We start from the raw sequence: 22037 nt of genomic DNA, 5'->3' as shown, positions 1-22037 counted from the left end.
AAAGACTGGAAGGACCTCCTCGTATTGGTGCAGAGGCTCGCCACTGGGCCAAATAGAAGGAGGTTCTCACAGCAGGTATGGAAGGTGTTGTTTGTTTATTTACTCTTCACTTAACTGATGTTTCCAATTCTTCGCAGCTGGGACCAGATAAGAGGCGCCTGTACCTTGGAGACTGGGACACCAAGATCAGGCAGATTATCCCTGTCCTTGCCTCCTGCAGCACTGGGCTTCCATTTCCTCACTGGGCACACCTTTGGTGCCCTGGGCAGGGAAATAGAAGGGTGTAGGGTGTGAGGATGGAATGGGTAGTGGGATATGGGTGAGCAAAACAAGTCAAAAATGGGCCCATCGCCCATGGGGCAGGCAGCAAAAATGACAAAAGCCTTTTCACACAGCTTTCGATTGGTAAAATACCATACAGTCAGCCATGCAGAGTTAGAAAGGGACAAAGTATTTTGCCATTTGTACAGCAAAATCCTTCAAGCATAATATTAGCACAGTGCCATATATGTCGAGCTGTAAAATGACAAAAGCCATTTACCACTCCAGGTACAGTATTACAGCTTTAGATTGGTAAAATACCATCCAAGCCAACCTGGATGAATAAAAGCAACCCCTGACACATGTTTTACTGTGCGCAGCATGGGGTTGGCAGCAGCTGCGGGCCGTGGAGGGAGTTACGGTGGGGCAGGGAGGCGGGGAGGGGGAGGGGCAGGGTGGAGAGGGCTAAAAACCGGCACATGGATAATTACAGGTAAGTAAACAATTTAATTAATAAAACGAATTTCGTAGCGCGCACTGCATCGCATTGTGCGATGCAGTGCGCGCGACGAAATTCATTTTATTATTTAAATTGTTTACTTACCTGTAATTATCCATGTGCCGGTTTTTAGCCCTCTCCACCCTGCCCCTCCCCCTCCCGCCTCCCTGCCCCACCGTAACTCCCTCCACGGCCCGCGGCTGGTTGGCAGCCTCCAAGGTTTGGCTGCAGGACATTGTTGGCAATGCATGGTGTTGGTTGTCTATGGTGGGTTGGCCACAGGACAGGCCACAGGCGAGGTCCTGCAGCCAATCACCTGCCTTGCACGGCCAAAGGCCATGCGTGATGAGAGGTTGCTTAACGGAGGGTAATAAAATATTACCTTATGTTAAAAAACCCTAGAAAGTCACTGAAAATTTCAAAGGTAAAGTAACGTCACAGTTAGGTGAGAATTTCATTGACAACATTGACATATACAGGTACAGTCGTAGACCACAATTGTGTCCGCAGACACAAACAGGAGCACACACAAAGATTTGTTATAAGAGCTTTCTTTATTCGTGCGTATCCCCCCTCAGCGCTGACAGACACATTTCGCCATTCCGGCTTTGTCAATGTCAGTTTGTCAATTAAAGCACCACCATTTTAATGTGAAAAAAGTGCAGTGGACGTGTAATAGACATAAAAGATGGCCTCATTCATAAGTAATGCATTGATTCTGTGGTGGCCATCTTAAAGCCGTTGTGGTGCCATAATAATCACACTTGATAGATATAAAATAAACATAATTCAATGTATCTCCGTGTTATGACAATACACATATACACATAATCAACAGTTTTGTGTGACGATCATAAATCTTGGTATTAAATAATAGCCTCAGATAATTTGTGATGTTTACCACTCTCAGGCCACACCTACAATAACATATATCACTATGTATATAAGAAACAAGGCATTGAAAGCCGACATAAAATACACTGTCCTAGGCTTTTCAATTTATAAATTAAGCCTTTTTCATACAAGGCATTACATTTTCATAATGCACACAACTACTGTGATTAAATTATATCGCCCTGAATGGGCCTTTAAATTCTGACTGTGATGGTGGGTGTGTCGCGGGCTGTAATATCAGGCAAGGAGGCCGGATGTAGTGGGCTATACCGGTTTTTATTAAGCACAAAAGTCAAGAAACAGGTGAGCTCTAGGAACTGCAGGATGGTCCGGGTCTTTCGTCCGTTCGGGTCTGGCTCCGTTCTGGGTGTCCTTCGGGTCGGGTCTGTCGTCGGGGAGACACCTCGGAGGGCACAAGAGAAATAAAGGAACCGTTAGTCCGGACGAGGAGTCGGCTAGTATGCTATCACCGACACCGGGGCAGTGAGGGAAGGATAGAGGAGGGAGTCGTGAGGAAAAGAGATACCGCAAAGGGGCGGGAGGAAGGTCGAAGAAGAGGGAAGCAGCAAGGGTGTCCGAAGTGCGAGTGAAGGGAAACAGGGTTCAATATTGTGAGGGTGCTTTACAAAATACACAGTGCAATTTCTACGTGCCACGTGACTGAGAAAGGGAGAGATCTATACAAGATATATACACTGAGCACCTAGCGTGCTCTGAGGTGGGTTTCTAAGTACTCACACAGTCCGCCGTAGCTCTCCAGTGAGCCACGGCCGCTCTTCAGCCACCTCCTCAGGGACTCCACCAATCCTCCGACCACACGTCTTCTACGGGTTTCTCCTCTTCTCCATCTTCTCCGCCAGTCCGAGTGTCCTGCCACGATGCTCCGACGGCGTTCTGGACGCTGTGTTCGGTTTTCACTGGTTCTGCCGCTGCCTCAGGGGTGGGACTTCCGGGGTCGGAACAGAGTGCTTCCTGTTGACGGCGGCCACTGGTTGGCTCCTGTAACAGAGAGAGGGGCGGGGTACTTCGCATCATGGATACCGCTCCGGCAATGTTGCGAGTCACAGGAGGTCGACTGAAAGGACATGTGTTTGGCACCCCAGATACCGGTGAGTTTCTAGGGGGGTTCAGTCCTGGCGGGGTGGAAAGCGGGACCAGATCACACTGACTTATGGAGATACCCAATTACATACCGGAGTGACAAAAGGATGAATTTCTGGATTTTCTTCATATGTATGGGCAACTCATCCTACTGTTTCTAAAATGATATACTCAGGATGGACACAAGGATGGACACAAGTGTAAGTAATTCCCTAGGTAAACATGTTCCACATAATGAATCATGAGATAATATTAAAATAACGTTTTAAGCATATGTAGTTTCTCATTGGATTTCAGAAATGTATAGATATAGTTCACTCGACAATTGGAACTGTTAGTCCAACTGAGCCCACAGCTCTTCGTCATTCTTCAAATCCTGTGGAGCCATAGTACCAAGCTCAATGATATATTTTGACTCCAACGAGTGCAATCTCCTGACTCTATCCCCTCCTCTTTCAGTCTTGAAATGGCGAGCCACAGGATAGGTACTGTCCTTTTTGGCTATAGCGCGCATATGCTCTAGTACACGCTTCTTTGCAAGGTGTATAGTACTACCTATGTACTTTTTTGGACAGGGACACTTCAAGCGGTATATTGTATACTCAAAGTTACAATTGAGAAGACAATAGATTTTTCTAATGGATTATGTAGTACTATAATTCATATCATATAGGTATATAGTGCTTACTACTCCCAATGAGGCGTTAAAGCGCTTTTTGGTAAGTAGCATGCAAGCCTGGAGAGTGTTATTTGGTAGATTATAGTAATACGATGAGGCCCGGAATGACTATAAAAGGAGAGATGGAGCAGGGAAGAGTCTAGAAAAAGGGATTAGCGAAATCATAGTAGTAAAATGAGATTTGGGATAAGTCAAAGGAGGGATACATGAGGGAAAAATTTAGAAAGGGTCACTTGGGAGATCATAGTAGTAAAATGAGGTATCAGGTGAGCCAAGGAGGGGGGGAATCTACAAAGGTTTACTTTGAAGATTACAGTAGTAGAATAATGTGAGGAATGAATCAGAGTTGGGGTAGAAGATATATTGAGAAAGGTGTAGGGTGAGACAGAGTAGTGCATTGGGGAGAGACAAATGTGTCTTTTTTTCAACAGTAGGAGTAAAATAATAAATATATTGATACATAACTACATTGAAAGTGTATAAATGTATAAGGAAGATGATATACAAGATTTTAACTTGTATTGTACAAACCTAAACTTTCAAAAGTTGCTGTACTTGAAGCTAATGTATTTGTTTCTAATAACTATTGTTTAAAATGTTATATTTTCCTCAATATTTCAATAGTGAAGCACTTGTAGATAAAATAGTTATGATAATATTTATATATTGTGATAGATGAATAAAATAGGGACACAAAAGCATCCAATCATATAACTTATATGAAAACTATGTAGTGAGCTAAAAACATGTTAAGCATAGAGTAACATATATTTAACTATAAGTGATATACATATTTCTTAAGCAGACCTGAAGAATATTTACATATTCTAAAACAATGGTTATTTTACATATTTGAACAAAGAAACACATTTATCTAGATACATACAATTAATCAAATTAGAAATGTTTACAAACACAGGGATATGCTGTACATTAAGTATGGTGGTTATGTAGGAAAGAGCCAACTCTTGAGCAGTGCTCTGAAGGTAAGATAGTTATCCATGGATCTTCTTTTTCGGGGTAGTGAATTCCATAATTTGGATGCTTGAACAGAGAAAGATGTGCCATCTAAGTTTTATTTTCTTGTGTGGTGGGGATTTGAGGTGAGATGACAATGTTGAGGGAGGTTCCTTTGTTGAATGTATTTGGTGATTTTATTCTCGATGAAAAGTGGTCCTGGTCCATGTAGTGCTTTGTGGGTGACAGAAAGCAGATTGAAGGTGGATCTTCTGGCAACCAGTAACCAATGTAGGGCCTTCAAGGCAGGGGAGAAATAGGCTTGTGACTTTACATGTAGGAGTAGCCTGGCAGCAGATTTCTGAATCTGTTATAGTGAATTCATATTGAATAAAGATGAACCATGGTAGATGCCATTGGCGTAATCAAGTTTAGACAGTACAGGAAAGATAGTAGACTGGACCTTGTGTGGAAATCCCAGGTGAGGCAAGATGCATTGCAGAATCTTCATGGTAATGAAGCTTGATCTTGCTAATATGTCCTCTTGGGTATTAATTGATATCTTGGAGTTTGTGGTAATTCCAAAGTTTCTTACTTCCTTCGATACTTTAGGAGATGGTCCCAGATTGTCAGGCCAGGCACATAGGGGGTCATGATTTTTCCAGTTGCCAGATGTAAGGATTTCAGTTTTGCAAGCATTCAATTTGAGATGGCTTCATGTCATCCAGTGATGTACACCTTTGAGGCAACCAAAGATTTGTGAGGTTCCAATGTCTTTGGGGCTTTGCACTTGAAGGAGTATTTGTATGTCATCTGCACAGTTATAGCATGTGAGGTCAAATTCATTAATCATTGATGGCAATGACTTTATGCCGATATTGCCAGGCAAGGGTGAGCTGATAGAGCCTTGAGTGACCCTGCTTTTGAACAGTACGGTTTGGATGAGAGAGGGGGAGAATGGACAACATTTCACTGTTTTGAAGGTAGGATATGATCCAGTCAAGATCAGTCCCCTCTATGCCGGAGTTGTAATAGAGTGTCATGTCAACTGTGTTGAAGGCGGCTGTAAGGTCAAAGAGAAGTAGAGCCAAAACCCCATTCTGGTCTACTCTGCTGTTATGGTCATCCCACATAGAGATTAGGGCAGATGCTGTGCCTCTTCTTGGGCGGAATCCTGATTGGTAGTCTGAAAGTATACATTTATCCTCAAATTATTGTGACATCTGGGCAAATGCTGCTCTTTCTATCAGTTTGCAAAAGAAATACCCATTTATAATTAGTCTGTAGTTGTCATGGTTATGCGGGTCCAGGTTAGTTTTCTGTAATAATTGGCGAATGTATGCCTTTTTTAGGTCTTCTGGAAAGATTCTTGTTGTTAAAGATTTATTGATGATTATTCTTACTGGTGTGGCAGCAGAGGTAGTTAAAACAATGTTTGTGAAGATTTGTGGTGGGCAAGTGTCAGAAGGGCATGATTGCTTTGACCATATTCATAAATTCACTTTGTGATATTTCTTTGAAGGAATACTGAGGCTGGGTTAGCCTACTCTTGGAGGAGATTTTGGGAAATGGGTTGGTGCTGGTGGTTTTCTTTCTCTTTTTAAAAAAATATTTTTATTAAGCAGAAACATGAAAGCAACAGCGAAATGAATGCAATCGATTTGATGAATGTACATCACTTAATACCATATAATTCAACCTCGATCTTAAAATAACAGTCCCCACTTGAATCAACTACTGTACAGAGCAGTGCTTTCAACCAGTGCAGCCCCATTTACTTCGAAGCATTAGTGTGTCTTGCATCGCAAACACTCACTTGCCATAGGCTTCTCTGAATTTACCAAGCCTTAAAGTGCAATGTGCCTATTCAGTACCAGTATCTGATGCAGAACCTTAACCTTAACACACATTAACTAAAGTGCAATCAGTTGTAATTGAATAAAGTGCAGTGCTTTTAAAACCCCAGAAATATTCCGGTTTTAGACCCAGCAGTGTAGTGCTTTTCACATGGACAGAGCCGATACCTTACATAGCAGCCCCATTTATTCTACTATGTCGGCGACCTACTTGACATAGGCTTCTCTTCATATACCTTTCCCTAAAGTGCATGGTGCCAATTCAGCAACTCTTTATGGTGCTGAGCCTTGTACTTCTATATAATCTAAAGTGCAACCAATTATAATTCAGTAAAGTGCAATGCTTTAAAATTCCTAAAACTAATCCGGTTCAAGCCCATTAAATGCATTTATACTGACAATTCAAAACAGTGCAGTGCTTTCCAACCCTATATAATAGTCATGTCCGAACCCATCAAATGCATTTATACTGAGAATAACTTTACATTGGCTTGCAGCCCCACTTTTACTGGATTGTTTTTAGCATTTCCATCTATTTGCATACACTAGTACATTTTTTAATAGCAGCAACTCTATTAGCATAAACTTCTTCAAATGTCCTTGTTCGTATCATTTTATTAAACCACTCCAAATAGGTGGGTACCTTGGAGGACCTCCGGTTCTGAAGTATTAGAGAACATGCAGCAAGGGAGGCAATAGCTCTAAATGTCTCCTCACCTCTTGACGTTGCTAAATTTTGTCTCTGGCTAATGGTACCAAAGAGTGCTACAGCTATCTCGGTATCTAAACTTTTCTGTAAATCACCGCTCAAAGCCATGAAGATTCTTTCCCAATATTGTTCTAACTTTGGGCATCTAAAAAAACGTGTGGAGCCATCCTCCCTCGTCTGCAGCTTGGCAACGAAAGCATGTATTCCCTAATTCTGAACACATCTTATAAAGAGCTTTGGGAGTATAGTATGCCATCTAGCATGACTGTAAAGCCATTCTTTTAAAATTGGCCGCTCTTAAGGCTTTGCTGCCAAGTTGTGAGATGGCTTGGCAGTCACAATTAGAGAATATGCATTGTGTGTCCTGGGTCACTTTTTATAGGAATTTGATAACCATCAAACACTCCCCTTGGGACCATAGAAGGTGATATTAATTTCCCACCCCTCTTAACTTTGGTCTAAATAGAGCAGCCATAAGGGAAGTTGTGACGGAATTAGATGGAAGTGCGCACCTATTTAATAGATGTGTAATCGGAATATATCCAAGAAAAAAACTGCTTACTCCGGCCTCCACACCTATCCTGCACCTCAAGTGATAAATCTGCCGCCCACAAAAAAATGACCAAACTCTTTAAAGCCATTGGCATTCCACAAGCTTAGATGGCTACTCTGGATTTGGAGGCTAGAGATTTTAAATTCTGTAAGCTTTAAATAGTGGTGCCCTGTGGAGCAAGCTTATTTGGAGTCGAAAATCTTGAGTCTTGTGCTATATTCCCGCAAAGTCTTATACCTTGTTTTGGGGGAATTTAGCTGTTTTTAAAAATACCTGAATCTGCGATCTGGCTTCCTGCATCATTTTATCTCAAAATAAATTATCGACTGATCCCTTACAATCGACTAAACAAACTAATCGATCTAAAAAGGATGCTTCATAATATGTACGAACTTGGGGAAGTGCAAGCCCACCCTGGTTGATATCAAGTTGGAGCACTGAGAGTTTTACCCTCGATGCCTTCTTACTCCAAACAAACTTTTTTATAATCATCTCCAACTCTTTAAAATAGTTCATATTGATCTTAATAGGGACATTTGTAAAAAGAGAAACAATTAAAGGTAAGATGGACATATTTATAAGTGCAACATGGCCAATCAATGTGAGTGGTAATAGCGACCATTCCTCTACCCGCTTTTTGATTTTTTTCCGCATTACTTCATAATTCAGTTTATAAATTTTGGTATACTGGTTTGTGACATATATTCCTAAATATTGAAGCAGGGCTTGCTGTTTAAGATTGTCGGGGAGACAATCACTCAAACTGTTAATTAGTACAATGTCGGTCTTGTTATGATTAATTGTACACCTTCCAATGAATTCAAATTGTGCAAATTCTGCTAATGTTGATTCAATATTTTGTCCTTCCGGACTGAGGTAGAGAATAATGTCATCTGCAAACAACTTTAACCTGGTCATTCCTAATATTGGTGCTTTTATTGCCACATTGCTACAAATTCTGGTGACCAGGGGTTCAATGAAAAAATTAAAAAGCACGAGGAACAGTGGGCATCCTTGCCTGGTCCCCCGATTAACATTAACTGTCCCACCCAGGCTAGTATTAATAAAAACCTGTGCTGAGCCCTATGATAGATATTGCATAGCATATTGGTTACCTGGGGGGAATCCCATACCTGCTCAGACCATAAAAGAGAGAGTCCCAATTCACCAAATCAAACGCTTTTTCTCCGTCGACCATCATCATAAGTGCTGGAGTTTGGTTGATATTAAAGAAATCGAGTGCTTGGAATAAAAACCCTGTATTTGTAGACATTAACCACCCTGCAACAAACATCGTCTGATCCTTATGTATCGCTTTTTGTGCCAGGGGAGTAAAACGTTGCGCCCAGATTTTCATTTGAATTTTATAGTCAGAATTGAGTAAACTGATCAGTCTATATGAATTGATGTCTCTAGAGTTTATCCCCTTCTTTACAAAACTGACAATAATAGATTCTTTAAACGCATAATTAAAAAGCTTCGCCAAACACCTTATAAAATTCTATTTGCAACCCATCGTTTCCACACGCTTTTCCTCCCAACATTGTGGCAAGGGATTGTTGAAATTCAGCTGCTGTTATCTGCTTGAATCTGCTCTGCCTGGACATTCGATAATTGCGGGAGGTTAATATTGTCTTGCCCCAATATGTATTTAGTGGCATATAACTGATCGTAATGCTCCAAAAAACATTGGGTAATCCTTTCCTTATCAATGACCAGGGCTCGGGTACCAGGTTACGATATTTCATTAATTAATGCTGCTTCCTGCTTTACTTTAGTTGACCAGGCTAAGAGTTTGTCTACAATTTGACTCTCGTCATAAACTCGCTGTTGAAATGTCAGAGAGCTGTTAATTTCTTCTATAATAAAAAACTTTCTTAGCCCCTGTTTTACTTTAGTAAGCTGCCTCTCGACTGACTCTTTACCCCTTAAAGAGGTATTCTTCTGCAGCAAGGTAGTATCAACTGCCAGTTGAAGTTTGACTATTTGTTTCCTTCGAATTTTAGACTGCGCTGTCATGAAGGCCACCATCTGACCACGGACTGAGGCCTTAAAGGCCCCCAGACCAAAAAGGGTTCCACTTTACCCTTGTTCTGCATTTTCGTATGCCAGTTACCAATTGTTGATTTGAGAGGAGGAGTCGATCCATCTGCCACCTGGACCTAGATCTCCTACCCTCCTCTATTTCTATTTCCAATGTAACCAGAGAGTAATCTGAAACTGAATTGGCCCCCATGCCCAAGTCAGAATATTTTAAAGAACAAGAGATAAAAAAAAGACATTACAAGAATCCTACTGAAATTGTAGAGAATATCAGGTATATTGTAATTCTTCCAGATGGGCTCTGGGCCATTGATCATGGGCTCTGCGCCATGGATCAATTAATTAGTAATCTTGTTTTATTACATCTATTACTTTTTACGTCTTTGACTTCAGTTGCTTTTTATTTTTATTTGAAGTATCCTTTGTCAGATCGTGTATATAATTTAAGTCGCTACCAAAAAGGATCTGGCCTATAACCCCTCTAAGTATCTTAATAATCCTGACAATAGATGTGGGATCATCTATAATTGGTGCATAATAGTTAACAAAATTTAGGATGTTCCTATTTAAGCTTGCTGTGACCCATAGCCATTGGCCTTGAGGATCTCTCTGAACTTGACTAAACTCCCAATCTATTCCCGGTTAAAGTATGTTGTAAACCCCCCTTATTGCCATCCCTGCAGAGGCAAAAAATACTTTTGAAAAAAAATTGGGATAAAAAGTTTTGGATTATTTGTTTTAAGGTGGGTTTCTTGAAGGAAGAGAACTTGTGAAAAAGAAGTTAACCAGCTTCTTATCCCCCATACTATTGTTTATTTAACACTCCATTTACATTAACCGAAATTATCCAGAGTTTAAAAACCATCTCTGAGAGCTATACTGTTTTTGCCGTATTCAAAATTCCATTTACAAAAAATCTACTTATTATGATACTGCTAATTTTTTAGTTTTTTGCAACCCACATTCACACCTGCCCCCATCCTCCCAACACCACGCCCTCCCTAGGAGAAGGCAAAATGCCCGCTGAACCCATTTTATCCCTCCCAGAGTTAACTACCTTATGGGGTGCCATGGAACTGCACCAGAAGTGACCTGCCCCCCAACCTCAAGGGACGCCTCACTTTAGCTTAGAGACTTTGCAGTGGAAATCTCTCTCAGAAGCTCCTGACCTAACTTTGACTGCTGAGCTATTGGATCCTTTGCACCCTGTGCCTTAAAAAAATATAACAATTTAACAATCTCTTTGTGCCGGCAAGCGGCAGCTGCCGACATGTCAGCGAAAATCCGACAACTGGAGGCATCATTGATTGAAAATGTTCTCTTCTGAATAGCTTTAGATAATATCTACTCTCTGATGCGATAGTCAGCAAAGTTAATCAGAATTGTTCGTGGCAATTTGTAATTGGGAAATGGGTGCAAAGGTACACGATGTGCTCTTGTTATAGTGAGATCTCCTGCAAATTCTGTTGCGCACTTTTCTTAATAAAAGTCTCGACCCATTGAAGAGTTTGGGACTCTTCGTTCCCTTCTGGAATTCCGACTATACGCAAGATGGAGCATCAGGAATGATTTATGAGCTCCTAAAGTTTACCTTCAAGTGACTTTTTTCCTTGTTAACTAAGTTCACCTGTTGCTGCATTGTGTTCATTTAGTCTTCAAGCTGTGCGATCCTGGATTCCACCTCTTGAATCCTTACTGGAAAGTTACCCATTGCCTCCTCGATCTTTGAGAGGCGCTGATGAAGGGATGCTTTGTCGTTTGCTTGAGTTGTCTTAAGCTCTCTTATTTCTTCTAGAATGAGATTTAGCAAAGTTTTAATGTCGCATTGCAGGAGAGTTCCTTCTACTTGGAGTTGTTCAGTCTGCTTACAGTGGGACCCTCCGGATTCTATCTGAGTTGATTCTATCTGCCCTGCTTTACTTGGCCACTGGATCTGTGGTTGAGACGGCTACTGTGGCACTGTCGGAGACTGAAATGGCAACTGTGCTGATGACTGGGGTCATATTAACTGAGCCGGCGACTGAGCGTCCACAGACAGGCTAGTGTCGTTTTGAGGGAATCTGTCTTGAATATAGCATGTTACGTCACATGCTATTACATTGCGTTCCTTTACAACGCTGTCATTACAACAACTGCGTTGTTAGAATGCGCTAACTTTATAACGCAAGTCATTAGATGGACTTGCTGTAGGGTGCGCACTGGATTTAGGAATAGTATAATTTACTATTCCAACTCCAGCCTGCGCAACAGTGGGGAAGGTGTTGAAATAGTAAAATAATCCTATTCCTTAGGTTAGAGCACCCCTACAGCAAGTCGATCTAATGGCTTGCATTGAAAAGGCATCGCATTCTAACAACGCGGTCGTTGTAACGACCGCGTTGTAAAGGAAATGCGATGTAATGATTGCATTGTAAACGCTGTCTTCCATCTGTGTCTGTCCTTTTCCTCCACAACAGCTTATGGTCCCAAGGAAGATTGATCACTTTGCGAGGGACTGGTTTGTGTCTCATCCGGAGTCTTTTGCCTTATTAAAGATGTGGTCAGGGCGATCATAGGCATTTTGCCTTTGGGGAATAGCGGATAATTCTTAGTAAATTGATCATTTTGGTTTAGCATTTTTTCCTTTGCAAGATCACGTAGAGGCGAGTTTTCTTTACCCTTTCTGGCCTCCTGATCACAATTTTTGGGGACTTTTGCATGTGGGCCTGGCTCTCCCTCTGATCTTATTCTTTCATCTGGTTCTCCTTGAGATACACTCTCTGCATCTTGACGCCTTGCTCCAATGTCCTTTCTGGGCTCTGGCAGCTCCTCTTCTGAGCTCAAAGGGCTAGTAATTATCATAGACCCGGTCCATGCTTTCTGACTGTGCTCTGCCTTGGCCGCAGCTGATGCAGCATTTATTTGGGCTGATCGTGTTTTGGCTTTAAGGCTTGTGGCTGAATCCACCTTTCCACCTTGGTGATTAAGTTACAGAATTTTAAATGTTTTCCCATTATTTTCAGTAAGCTCCAGCTTGTCGAGCGGGGGGGGGGGGGGGGCATGCGCCAACACCGGCGAGACCAGCAGCTTCCAATCCTTGCTTTTTTATCCCCCAATCCTACTTTTCAGCCCTTCACCACAGAAGCCTCTAGTTAGAATGGTAGGGTCTTTAATCGCACTTATTGGACCCGTTTTTATTCACATTCATTGCGTCATTTCCCTTTCCCTTTGAACTGTTTATCAAATTCGGGGAGGTCCTCCTTTGCTCAAAAAATGGATATTGAAGGCTATTATGTGGAGACCATCACCCATAAGTTCCCATAAACTCTAGGGTGCCTATCATTGGGGTTGGTATGAAGCACAAAGGAGCACTAGCAAGCACTGAGAGAGCAGAAGACCCTAAATATATTTGCCAGCAGACACATGCCAAAGTCAAAATATCTTCCGGTTATAGCCTGTGTCTCATGTATACTAAACAGGCTTTCACTAAGGAAATTTGCAGTGCTCCATAAAAAATGCAAACAGTAGACAAGCAGGGAGGCAGGCTCACCTTTTAACCCTTTTATCACTCGAGGACGCGGCGCTCTCATCCTGGCCGGGCCAGCCGTCCATCACTGATTACCGGATTCTGTAGCTGCAGCTGCCTTTCTTTCTCACTGAGTATTTATTTCCAGAGTGACGGGCTTAAGGAGCTAACAGCCTGATTCATGAACCGAAATAGCGCTCGCAATAGCTGCGAAAAAGCTATTGCGAGCGCAATAGTCAAAATCGATATTCATGAAGGAAATAGCGAATTCGCTAAGCCAGAATAACGAATACGCAAATCTATTCACAGAATCCCGGCAGTTGCCCATTTGCGAATCGGAAATAGCGAGGAACCACGGATACAGCGAAAAATATTGTGAAACCGCAATATAATCGCAATCGCTATTCAAGAAAAATCGCTAATTGCGAAAAACCCGTAAATCGCAATTTGCGAGGCGCATTTTAAGGACAACCCAAAGCAGGTGGTAACCATCAAAGCCCATGATTTTTTTTTTTTTAAAACCGTTACCCAATCAGGAACAGGTGCTGGCCTCACCAAACACACTTAAGGAGATGCTGCAGCTGCATTAGGAGTCTCACAATGCCAGGACTCTACATGGTGGTCAGGCGGCGAAGGCTACAGAGAGCAGCACGGAGGAGACGTAGGATCCAAGAGAGGATTTTCCGCCAGCGGGTCACCCTGCTGGGCCAAACCAGAGAGCAAATATACGCTAAGTACCGCCTGAATGGGGCAATGATAATCAAGCTAATTCAGGACCTTGACCCCCTGATGCAGCACCCAACAAGGCGGACCAATGCCGTGCCCACACATGTCCAGGTATTGTGCAGCCTGCACCTTCTGTCCTCCGGGAGCTTCCAGGGGATAGTTGCTGTTGCAGGGGGGATATCCCAGCCCACCATGTCCCGCTGCCTGAGGAGTTTCCTAAATGCTATGCTGACCCAGCTACACCACCACATCAGATTTCCCACCAGCCAACAGGAGTTGGATGAGACCAAGCATCAATTCTACAATGTTGCGCTTTTCCCACATGTGATAGGATGCATTGACTGTACCCACATCGCCATCTGCCCACCAGCTGAAACGGAGTACATGTACCGCAACCGCAAGTCCTACCACTCCCTCAACATCCAGATGGTGTGCAATGCTAAGACATACATCACGGACATAGTGGCACAGGACCCGGGGAGCACACATGACTCCTTCATATTCCGGCACAGCGGCCTCCACACACGACTGGCCAGGGGAGACTTTGGTGAAGGACACCTACTTGGTAAGTACACTTGGCCCACAATGTTACACTGTGATGAAGTAGCTGCGCTGCACAGGCACTCACCCTCTGCTCCTCTCATGCAGGTGACAGTGGCTACGCCATCCGTGAATACCTCCTCACCCCATACCTCAACCCTGCTACACCACAGCAACGGCGTTACAATGTAGCACACATACGCACAAGGAATTGCATTGAGAGGACATTTGGGCTACTAAAGAGCAGATTCCGCATACTGCACAAGACTGGTGGGGCCATGTACTACAGTCCTGATGTGTGCTGCCGCATTGTGGCTGTGTGTGCAATACTACACAACCTTGCTACCAAGCGCCGGTTACCTGTAGAGATCTCTGGCAGTGAGTCGGAAGGGGACGACCGGCCACCTGCACATGTGCGTCAAGCACGCGGGGAGAATCCAGCTGAAGGACACAGACGCCGCAACCACATCACAATGAACAGTTTCTAGTACACCCACTCCCCTCACCCCACAATTCACAAATGAATGCCAATGGAAATAATGACAGGAGGCCGATGTACAATGCTAGAATAAATATTATTGTTGAAGGCACAATAATAATTACTATTTTGCAATTCCTAACATGTGAGCAGTATTGCGCCATACTCCTCTAAATCATACACAGGGCATGCTTCTATTATCAGCATGTCCCTGCCAATGGACAGTAAAGTCAAGTGCTCCTCCGGCGCGCGGCACCCAATCGCCTTTCAGGCTCATCCTCTGGGACGGCACGTGAACCCGCAGTGGGCCTGCTGCTGCGGCGTAGCACACCAACCTGTGAGGCAGACAGGCTGCTGACACTGGAGGCCCCCTCACTAGTGTCGTCCCACCCACCATTGGCTGGGCCAGTTGGATGAAGTGCCAGTACGGCACTGGTGACGTGCTCCAAGACTCGCGCCACATCCTCGCAGCATTGCACCAGCTGCAGCTGCATAGCTAGGCACCGACGTGAGAGCTGGGAGGTGGCATTTCCAATTACATAGTTAGAGCGCGTGTAGGCAGATAGCCGCGTAAGTAGCTGGCGGTGGCGGCGGCGGGCGGTGTTGCGCTGCGAGATGATGGCCGCAGTGTTCGCCTCCATAGCAGTTGTCATCCGCTCCATCCTGTCCGACACATTTCCTACATTGCGGCCAATGTGGTGGAGCTGGAGTTGCATTGCCCCTTGGCGTCGTGCCTGCAGTTGATGGATGCTCAGCATCCGGCGCTCTATGCTCTGCCCTGGCACGCGCACAGCCATCCCCCTCCTGCCGCTGCATGCTGTGCTCTGCTGGCGAACCCTGCCATGCCTGCTGTGCTGCCTGGCCACAGTGGGTGTGCGCACTGTCTCCGCACTAGCAGCACCAGATGTTGAGGGTCCCGCTGGTGGTGGTGTTGCGGTTGACAATGGTGCAGCGCCTGATGGTGCTGGCGCAGATGGTGCTGGTCGGGCAGCAGGGATTGGTGCAGCGCCTGATGGTGCTGGCGCAGATGGTGCTGGTCTGGCAGCAGGGATTGGTGCAGCGCCTGATGGTGCTGGCGCAGATGGTGCTGGTCTGGCAGCAGGGATTGTGTGGTTCTGAAAATTCTGGACTCGTGTAATTATTCTGGACTCGAGAATAAAAACTTCATCGTAACATGACGAATTTAGTATCAAAAGACCGAGAATGACGAGTACACTATGTAAAAGCATTTTCAGCATATTCGAGTGACGATTTCACTTCGACATCGTCATTTTCGTTCAGAACCCTCGACTTCCATTTTGTGTATGGAAGCCATTTTGTGAGTTGCCCTTTACATAGGCTTATAATCCAGCTGAATTCGATTCCACAAGGACACGTACACCTTAATCGACTTTCCTATGACCTGTGCAAGTTGGAACCATTGCCCCAGGCCAAACTCGTTAGGTCAGTTCCCCTCCCAGTGGCTGAACAAGAAAGCATCAAGGCTCACCAAGCCATAAAACCATTTCAGCGCACACACCTGCCGTATCTTGCTCGCATCTGTCTCTGCTCTTTTTGCTTCACTTGCTTTATGGTGGGGAAGTGCCCGTTTTTATTGAGGGTCCACCGATATCTGATGAAATGTTGGGCCTTACTGGGTGATTTGTTATGGGCTGGACGAAGTGAAATATGGACATGTCATCATGACTCTGCTTTTCCTTTGTACCAATGAAATGTAAATGATATACTGTAAATTCGAAGAATGTTTGCCTAAAGCTGAATATTTTGTATAAAAAGAGAAGCCTGGTTTCGTGAATTCGAGCAGTCTCCTGAGAATATACTTCCCGTGTGTTGTACTTCTAGGACACTTGTTACATTGGTTGCAGCCAATAAAATCGATCCTTGACTTCACCTAGAAGACTCTGAGTTTCTGTGGTCTGAATCAGGAAGGACTCGAGGTCTCTGGGTGTACCCTGACACCGCTGGGTTGCCGGTTCTGTGCTGGTTCTTAAAAACCCAGTACCTCAGTTGGTGCCCAATGTTTGGGGCGATTCCAGTGGTACCAGCCAAGCCAGAGGTTCGTGAGGAGCTTCGTGTGAAATTTCCGGAGGACGGCCAACCACTTCATCGACCCCTGCATGTCGACGTGGTCCGAAGGTCTTTGCTGCGAGGTTCCCTGCTTCCCGACGGCTACGAAGGACTGCTGCCCTGGCTATCGCCCTGATTTGGACCCTTGAAGTTTGGTAGAGCGAAACACTAAGACGAGTCTTCTGGTGACGTCATCGATATCTCAGTTAAGTATAAGTGGAGCGTCTCCCAGTCCTTAGTTGGCTTTGATTTGGAGCTTGCAAGCGCCAAAGCCGAAGGACTCGTGTATTCACGAGAAATATCGTAATCGATAATCCTTTGAAGTTTGGAGCTAGACTAGAGAGCGAAGATGCCTGGTCTTAGACTTGGAAATTTGTTTTGTCTTGGTTGTAGTAATAGGGACTCCCGATTGGAGGACTCATGTCCGGTTCCTCCGGTTGGAACTCCAACCTTCGAGTTATATGTGAAACACGGAGTAGGTCCCATCACATACAATGAAGTATGGATCAAATACACCAGAAAAGATGGTGTTTTAAAATTGCCCCAATATGGTAGCTTTGATACCGAAATCTTAGATAACCTCGAAGTTAAACTTTTCAAAAAGAAAGCCCGGCCGGCGATGTTAGACTCTTTTCGCCTATGGTGTAAAGAGGCCAAACAGAAGGAAATTAAATTAGAGAAGAAAAATAAGAGAGAAAGGGGTATTTCAGTAATGCAAGCTGCTATGCAGTTTAAAGACAATGAAGGAGAGCAGATGAGTGAGCAGTTGCACAGGCAACGTAAAATGGCAATAGATAAATGCTATCCAGTTTTGCCGTCTCTTCAGCAAGAGGCAGCAAAAGAGCGTGAAAAAGATTCATTAATGTCGCATTTATTAAGTTCGCCTCCCCCTATGCGCAAAATGCCACGGCACCTCCGCAACCTTTAGTTGTGCAACCTACGCCTCCTGTTCCTCCGCAGCACCAACCAGCTGTTCTTCAGCTGGCTCCTGTCCCTATGGTGCAGCCTCCTGAAGGCCCACCGATCACATCTGTTTCACCTGTGCTTTCTACGACTTTGCCTAGCACACCTTCTATTTCTCCTGATGCTTCCTCTGCTATTGTCTCTGCCCCTGCCTTATCTCACCCCGTTTTTCCACCCGTTCTTCCTTCAGTTTCTCCTTCCGTTCGGCAGAGAATGGCCAACACTGTTACTAATCTTCTCTCACCTCTTTTTGGGTCGCCTACTACGACCCCTAACATGGGCGAAGACAGTTGCGAAGTCAACTGCCTGACTATCAAGAGAGAGATTCACTGAATCGTTTAGCGCATAAATGGGTTAAGGACACTGTAAAGTATGATGTAGAGTCTGTCATGGAAGTTTTCCGTCAATGGGAGGCACCGACGCAGAGATATGTTTTTGAGCAGATGTGTGTTTTCCTTTGTGAGGATTTGGAAGACAATGATCTGGAATGCAACACGCAAGAGCTGTGTCGTGTACTCTGTCCATCACCACCCCCTTTTCTGAATCGTTTTGGCCACTATAGGAGTGGAAGGGTATGCTCAGACATGAGTCCCTTGCTCACTGCACCATCAGGATTTAAGCAAGCCGGGCCGAAGACGGCTGTAATGCCAGAAACCGGTCCCCGGAAGCTTGTTTCCTTTCCAGTAAAGAATTGGCTTGGTAGTTTGGTCTGCCCTGTTCCCATGATGCACTGGGCCCGGGACAGACTAATTTGCATATAGCCAGGTTCTGAGCTGGGATGGTGCAGTGAGCTAAAAAACGGTGATGGATCAAGCCCTGATCTTTTGACTGGGTAGGAGTGTTCTGCTTAATTCAGATACTCTGTCCATCCCCACCCCCTTTTCTGAATCGTTTTGGCCACTATAGGAGTGGAAGGGTATGCTCAGACATGAGTCCCTTGCTCACTGCACCATCAGGATTCAAGCAAGCCGGGCCGAAGACGGCTGTAATGCCAGAAACCGGTCCCCGGAAGCTTGTTTCCTTTCCAGTAAAGAATTGGCTTGGTAGTTTGGTCTGCCCTGTTCCCATTATGCACTGGGCCAGGGACAGACTAATTTGCATATAGCCAGGTTCTGAGCTGGGATGGTGCAGTGAGCTAAAAAACGGTGATGGATCAAGCCCTGATCTTTTGACTGGGTAGGAGTGTTCTGCTTAATTCAGATACTCTGTCCATCACCACCCCCTTTTCTGAATCGTTTTGGCCACTATAGGAGTGGAAGGGTATGCTCAGACATGAGTCCCTTGCTCACTGCACCATCAGGATTCAAGCAAGCCGGGCCGAAGACGGCTGTAATGCCAGAAACCGGTCCCCGGAAGCTTGTTTCCTTTCCAGTAAAGAATTGGCTTGGTAGTTTGGTCTGCCCTGTTCCCATTATGCACTGGGCCAGGGACAGACTAATTTGCATATAGCCAGGTTCTGAGCTGGGATGGTGCAGTGAGCTAAAAAACGGTGATGGATCAAGCCCTGATCTTTTGACTGGGTAGGAGTGTTCTGCTTAATTCAGATACTCTGTCCATCACCACCCCCTTTTCTGAATCGTTTTGGCAACTATAGGAGTGGAAGGGTATGCTCAGACATGAGTCCCTTGCTCACTGCACCATCAGGATTCAAGCAAGCTGGGCCGAAGACGGCTGTAATGCCAGAAACCGGTCCCCGGAAGCTTGTTTCCTTTCCAGTAAAGAATTGGCTTGGTAGTTTGGTCCGCCCTGTTCCCATGATGCACTGGGCCAGGGACAGACTAATTTGCATATAGCCAGGTTCTGAGCTGGGATGGTGCGTGAGCTAAAAAACGGTGATGGATCAAGCCCTGATCTTTTGACAGGGTAGGAGTGTTCTGCTTAATTCAGATACTCTGTCCATCACCACCCCCTTTTCTGAATCGTTTTGGCCACTATAGGAGTGGAAGGGTATGCTCAGACATGAGTCCCTTGCTCACTGCACCATCAGGATTCAAGCAAGCCGGGCCGAAGACGGCAGTAATGCCAGAAACCGGTCCCCGGAAGCTTGTTTCCTTTCCAGTAAAGAATTGGCTTGGTAGTTTCGTCTGCCCTGTTCCTATGATGCACTAAGCCAGGGACAGACTAATTTGCATATAGCCAGGTTCTGAGCTGGGATGGTGCAGTGAGCTAAAAAACGGTGATGGATCAAGCCCTGATCTTTTGACTGGGTAGGAGTGTTCTGCTTAATTCAGATACTCTGTCCATCACCACCCCCTTTTCTGAATCGTTTTGGCCACTATAGGAGTGGAAGGGTATGCTCAGACATGAGTTCCTTGCTCACTGCACCATCAGGATTCAAGCAAGCCGGGCCGAAGACGGCTGTAATGCCAGAAACCGGTCCCCGGAAGCTTGTTTCCTTTCCAGTAAAGAATTGGCTTGGTAGTTTGGTCTGCCCTGTTCCCATGATGCACTGGGCCAGGGAAAGACTATTTTGCATATAGCCAGGTTCTGAGCTGGGGTGGTGCAGTGAGCTAAAAAACGATGATGGATCAAGCCCTGATCTTTTGACTGGGTAGGAGTGTTCTGCTTAATTCAGATACTCTGTCCATCACCACCCCCTTTTCTGAATCGTTTTGGCCACTATAGGAGTGGAAGGGTATGCTCAGACATGAGTCCCTTGCTCACTGCACCATCAGGATTCAAGCAAGCCGGGCTGAAGACGGCTGTAATGCCAGAAACCGGTCCCCAGAAGCTTGTTTCTTTTCCAGTAAAGAATTGGCTTGGTAGTTTGGTCTGCCCTGTTCCCATGATGCACTGGGCCAGGGACAGACTATTTTGCATATAGCCAGGTTCAGAGCAGGGATGGTGCAGTGAGCTAAAAAACGGTGATGGATCAAGCCCTGATCTTTTGACTGGGTAGGAGTGTTCTGCTTAATTCAGATACTCTGTCCATCACCACCCCCTTTTCTGAATCGTTTTGGCCACTATAGGAGTGGAAGGGTATGCTCAGACATGAGTCCCTTGCTCACTGCACCATCAGGATTCAAGCAAGCCGGGCCGAAGACGGCTGTAATGCCAGAAACCGGTCCCCGGAAGCTTGTTTCCTTTCCAGTAAAGAATTGGCTTGGTAGTTTGGCCTGCCCTGTTCCCATGATGCACTGGGCCAGGGACAGACTAATTTGCATATAGCCAGGTTCTGAGCTGGGATGGTGCAGTGAGCTAAAAAACGGTGATGGATCAAGCCCTGATCTTTTGACTGGGTAGGAGTGTTCTGCTTAATTCAGATACTCTGTCCATCACCACCCCCTTTTCTGAATCGTTTTGGCCACTATAGGAGTGGAAGGGTATGCTCAGACATGAGTCCCTTGCTCACTGCACCATCAGGATTCAAGCAAGCCGGGCCGAAGACGGCTGTAATGCCAGAAACCGGTCCCCGGAAGCTTGTTTCCTTTCCAGTAAAGAATTGGCTTGGTAGTTTGGTCTGCCCTGTTCCCATGATGCACTGGGCCAGGGACAGACTAATTTGCATATAGCCAGGTTCTGAGCTGGGATGGTGCAGTGAGCTAAAAAACGGTGATGGATCAAGCCCTGATCTTTTGACTGGGTAGGAGTGTTCTGCTTAATTCAGATACTCTGTCCATCACCACCCCCTTTTCTGAATCGTTTTGGCCACTATAGGAGTGGAAGGGTATGCTCAGACATGAGTCCCTTGCTCACTGCACCATCAGGATTCAAGCAAGCCGGGCCGAAGACGGCTGTAATGCCAGAAACCGGTCCCCGGAAGCTTGTTTCCTTTCCAGTAAAGAATTGGCTTGGTAGTTTGGTCTGCCCTGTTCCCATTATGCACTGGGCCAGGGACAGACTAATTTGCATATAGCCAGGTTCTGAGCTGGGATGGTGCAGTGAGCTAAAAAACGGTGATGGATCAAGCCCTGATCTTTTGACTGGGTTGGAGTGTTCTGCTTAATTCAGATACTCTGTCCATCACCACCCCCTTTTCTGAATCGTTTTGGCAACTATAGGAGTGGAAGGGTATGCTCAGACATGAGTCCCTTGCTCACTGCACCATCAGGATTCAAGCAAGCTGGGCCGAAGACGGCTGTAATGCCAGAAACCGGTCCCCGGAAGCTTGTTTCCTTTCCAGTAAAGAATTGGCTTGGTAGTTTGGTCCGCCCTGTTCCCATGATGCACTGGGCCAGGGACAGACTAATTTGCATATAGCCAGGT

The sequence above is a fragment of the Lissotriton helveticus genome, chromosome 11 (genome assembly GCF_964261635.1).
Source record: "Lissotriton helveticus chromosome 11, aLisHel1.1, whole genome shotgun sequence".
NCBI lineage: Eukaryota > Metazoa > Chordata > Amphibia > Caudata > Salamandridae > Lissotriton > Lissotriton helveticus.
The sequence above is the reverse complement of the archived record's forward strand: the minus strand, read 5'-3'. Positions refer to the sequence as shown.